At 45.9% G+C, this 4,812-nt stretch overlaps 1 long non-coding RNA gene across 1 annotated transcript; it reads left to right on the top strand.

Annotated features, from left to right (window-relative positions):
- Positions 1-1,630: 1,630 nt before the first annotated feature.
- LOC128104323 (uncharacterized) lies at positions 1,631-4,568 on the top strand. The gene is made up of 3 exons (XR_008215960.1): positions 1,631-1,766; positions 2,160-2,278; positions 4,004-4,568. It is a non-coding gene; the product is annotated as an uncharacterized LOC128104323 (long non-coding RNA).
- Positions 4,569-4,812: the final 244 nt, after the last annotated feature.

Genomic DNA, 4,812 nt, shown 5'->3' with positions numbered 1-4,812 from the left:
GAGGAAAAGTTTTCAGTGCCTACACTGTGTGTGGAACTCTTCAGCACCCATTCATGGGCAACATTCAGACTTCATACAGTGTAAGCTAGATCATGCTTATCATCTACTCAGAAACATTCTTTAGGTTGATTTTGCTTACTACATTTTTTTTTTGTTTATGTGTAGTTATGCCTATATGTATGGGTGGGCAGTGTGGAGGTCAGAAGACAGACAACTTGTAGAAGTTGGCTCTCTCCTTCAACCACGTGATCCCTGGGTATTGAATTCAAATAGCCAGACCTGGCTGCAAGCCCCTATTCCTACTAAGCTATCTGAATGGCCCAGGAAATATTTTCCAAGAATTTCCTTAGGGACAAGGAAGGACTGTCAAAGGACTATCAGACTTGTTCCAAGCCTAGGCTCTAATTCCAGGAGGCTGGTGACCAGCTGTGTTTGATTTAAGGCACAGATATATTACTAATTTTAGGAAAATAAATGTTTTCTCTGAGACTATTAAGGCTAAAAATGAACCTTGGATGAGTCAGAAGGCATATTTGAAGTTTCTTTCATTTAAAAGATATTCAGACTTGGCATGGTAATACACACCTGTAATCCTTACGTGGGGGAGGCTAAGACAGAAAGACATCATGTTCTCAGCCAGTTGAACTTATACAGTGTGACTCTGTTTCCCCAAAACAAAACAAACAAACAAACAAACCAGATAACCAAGTACAACTATCCCTCTACTTACAATACGGTTAAGTCTTGATAAACCCATTGTAAGTTGAAAGCATTTAGAGGATGGGGAGGTGGCTCAGAGGTGGAGTGTTCCCTGCTCTTCCATTTTCAGCTCCAAGCATCCACCACACAGCTCACAGCCTGCAGTTCCAGCTCCAGGGGATCCAGTGCCTTCTTCCAACTTGTATGGGCTCCTGCACTCAGCTGCACATACCCGAACACAGACATGCATAAATAAAAAAGAAATGCTTTTAATACACATAATCTACCAAGCATCATACTTAGTCTACTTAAATTGCTCAGAACACATATGCTAGCCTCCAGCTGGGCAAATCATTTAACACAAGGCTTATTTTTAAATGAGCATGTCTTATATCTTAATTACTGTACTGAAAGCAAGAGAGAACAAACAGGCTGGATGGGTACATTTTGAACCACTGTAACATAAGAAAGAAAAATAAAAAAATTAAAGAAAATGAAATCAAACCATCACAAAGAGCTGGGGGGTGAGGGCTCCGCTTGTAAAGCCTTTTCTTGCAAATTGAAAGTCTAAGTTTGAGTCCAAGAACTTACGTAAAAATGCCAGGAGTGGTACTGGGGGCAGAGATAAGAGCATCCTGAGACTAACTGGTCAGCCTGTCAAGGGGAGTGAGATCCTTAGTCTCAAGGAGGAAAGCATTTTGGGGAATGACGTCTGAAGTTGTCCTTTGGCTACCACACACAAATGCACACACGTATATAACCAGTATGCACACAAGCACACACACACACACACACACACACACACACACACACACACACACACACACACACGCGCATGCTCCAAGAATCCTAACTGGGATCCAGAAGGGATTTCTACTCAGTACAAACCATACTTTGACTTGTGCCGTTTCTTCTTTTTCAGGGCTTGCATTCTGCAGTCCCATCTCAGGATGCTGGGCGGTGGCAGTGAGTCGCAGCTCTTGAGTCAGCCACGCTGCCACTCTGGGAAACAGTGGATACGTTACCAATATGTGTGGCTAAGGTCTGGTGTCCAGCAGATTGGTACAGTAAGTGTATGCCACTCTTAAGGAGCTTGGTAGTTTAATTCATTGGTCTCTTTTTAAACTTTTATTAGTTCTTTGAGAATTATACTTTTATTATATAAAATTTATATAATAAAATTATATATAATTATATAAAAATTATACTTTTATTAATTCTTTGAGAATCCCATACAATGTATTTTGAACATATTCCCCCCCACAACTCCTCTCACAATTCCTCTCTCTACCCTCCCGTCCCTTCCCACCCAACTTGTTTCTACTCCTCCGCCTTCTCCCCCTCCCCTCAAGTCCAGTTTTTATTGTCCAGCTAAACTTAGGGGTGGAGATGCCCTGGTGTATGGTGGACTTATTGGGAGTCACATAATTAAAGAGAACTGACTCTTCCTCTTCCAACAGTGATCAAATGCCGAGAGTTCCTCAGCTAGCCGTGGGATTTCATGCCCACCTTCTCCCTCTGTGCCTGGATTTTGTCTGGCTTGAGGTGCACAGCTCTAACACATGTCATCACAGTCCCTGTGAGTTCATATGGTCAATTTCCCTCCTTCTGTCTGGAAAACACTGTCCTTGGTGTTATTGAGCACCTCTTGCTCTCAGACTCTCTCCACTCTCTCTCCTCCGAGCATTGGGAGGAGGAGTGTGATATGTATGTCCCGTTTAGGGCCGGGTACTTCACAGCCTCTTATCCCTGCTTGTTGACCATTGGAGGGCCTCTGTGGTAACTGCCATCTATAGCAAGAAGAAGTTTCTCCAGTGAGAGCCAAGAGATGGTCTGACCTGTGGACTAAAGCACAGTCTCACTCTGTAGTACAGACTGGCCTTGAACTCGGGTGACTCTCTTGCCTCTGACTCCTGAGTTCTGAGATTACAGATGTGAGTCAGCACACCTGGCTAACTGGGGAAGACTGAAAGGGAAGGCTAGGGGGCAGGGGGCTAATGACTAGGAGATCTCAATGCTAATATGAAGAGTGTAACTTCCAAGGGAAGGACTGTGTTACCCAGATGCTTAGATAGGATGTGGTCCAGGAAGATCCTCAAGATAAGTGACATCTTCAGTTGAGTTTAGATCAGCTGGGTGTGGTGGCACACGCCTTTGATCCCCTGTACTCTGAAGGCAGAGACAAGTATACCTCTGTGAGTTCAAAGCCAGCCAGGGTGACGGAGACCTGACCAGAGAAGAGAGAGATAGAGAAGACCAATAGGAATTTGAGAATGGAAAGTACAAAGACAAGATGTTCTAGTAAAGAGGAGCAGGCTGTTGCTGAGTCAGGGACACCAGAGAGCTCAACCTCCCAGAACTGACTGTCCTCAAAGGTCCAGCAAGACCTGGGGCTGGTTAAAGTGCTACCATTCACATGCTTATTGATATTATTCTCAAAAGGGGACATTTTCTGTACAGGACACTTACGTCATCTCCACTCCTTCTCTCAGACTTCTCAGGGTCTGCTGAGGTAGAGAGGTATTGTGCCTCCAGCTCACAGATGGGAAGTCAGAACCCTGGCATTGTCACACAGCTTTGTGAGGCTAGGGGAAACCTGTGGAGCTGAAGCCCTGCTGGTCAGCACAGAACCCCTCAGCCCCCTGATAAGCTGCTCCTAAGCAAGAACTCACGGTACAGTTTCATACTTTGCAGAGCAAAGAATGCCGTTTGCTACTTGAGAGCTGGTGGAGGTCCCAAGGCGCAGAACTTCTGCAGTCCTGCAGAGTAATCAAGCACACAGGCCTGACCTTGCTTAGTCAATTTGTTAACAACCTTGTGACCTTGACCAGCTGATTCCCAGATCTCTGAGGCTCAGTAATGCCCCATCCAGCAGACTTAACCTCAGTTGGCAGGGTTGACGAGTCCCTTCTTCACCAGCAGGGACCCCAGGCTCTCACTCAGTGAGGACTGGACTCAGGACAGGACTGGAGAGTGGCATGTGGTATACCACTCATGAAGCCACTGACCCTGCCTGCATGATCCCTCACAGCCCAGCAATGCTGCTACAGTAATTGTGTCACATCCGGGGATGAGGATATCTTTACGAATGTGTCTACCCAGGCTGGATCATCCAGCCGACACCCCTTCCTGGGGACTTGCAATCTACCAGGAGGCAGAACCAGGCTCCTTGCTGATCTGGGTCAGGTCTTCCCCCCACCCCCACCACCTTTTGCCTTCACCAAGGAGCTTTGTTTCTTCCGTAGACACGATCTGTACTGTAAATAACTTTCTTTCCTCTGCAAACCCCGTAATTTTCCTTCAGGCTCCTTGGATTTGTGGAAAGCATGAAGCCAGGTTGCTCTGCTTGCTTCTGCCTTCTGCACTGTACCAGACTTCTCGTGATGATAGCTCTGAGCTAACCGTCTGATTGACGGAGAGGAGGAGAGAGAAGCCGATGGAAGGGGAACCCACCGAATCTCAAAATACAGAATCCTGTCCCACAAGCAGGAGACAGCCAAGGTTCCCCAAACTCGGAAGTGGGAGAGGAGTAGAAGGGGATGGACCTGAGACGTGTGAAGAAGAACTGTGGCTGTATGCAGACCAGTGAGGTGTGGGCATCGCAGAACGGAGTCTGAAGCAGCCCTGTGATACAAGCACATCCCTAGAACAAAGTAGTTAGTGATTGTCATTCTAAATGGACCTTCAGTTACCTACAAGTCAATAACCGACTCATCTACCCACTGTACTCAGTAAACTCAACACAATAGAAATGAACATGTATATATCCTGGGCTGTGGAGATGGCTCAGCAGGTAAAGGTTGCTGGAGAGACTGATGACCTGAGTTCAATCCCTGGGACCCTCACAGTAGAAGAGGAGAGTTGAATTCTACAACTTGTGTTTTGACTTCCATTTGTGCGCCATGGTACATGGGCACTCCTGTACACCTACAAAAATAAGTGTACTAAGATAAAATAATAAATATGTACATTATATGTATTTCTAATTGCGAGGGTTTGTTTTGTTTTGTTTTGAAGACAGGGTTTCTCTGTGTTGCCTTGGCTGTCCTGGAACACATTCTGTAGACCAGACTGGCCTTGAAGTCAGAAGATCCACCTGCCTCTGCCTCCTGA

The sequence above is a fragment of the Peromyscus californicus genome, unplaced genomic scaffold (assembly GCF_007827085.1).
Source record: "Peromyscus californicus insignis strain IS unplaced genomic scaffold, ASM782708v3 Scaffold_11__1_contigs__length_118956290, whole genome shotgun sequence".
Taxonomy (NCBI): domain Eukaryota; kingdom Metazoa; phylum Chordata; class Mammalia; order Rodentia; family Cricetidae; genus Peromyscus; species Peromyscus californicus.
This window is presented reverse-complemented; position numbering and strand designations above follow the sequence as displayed.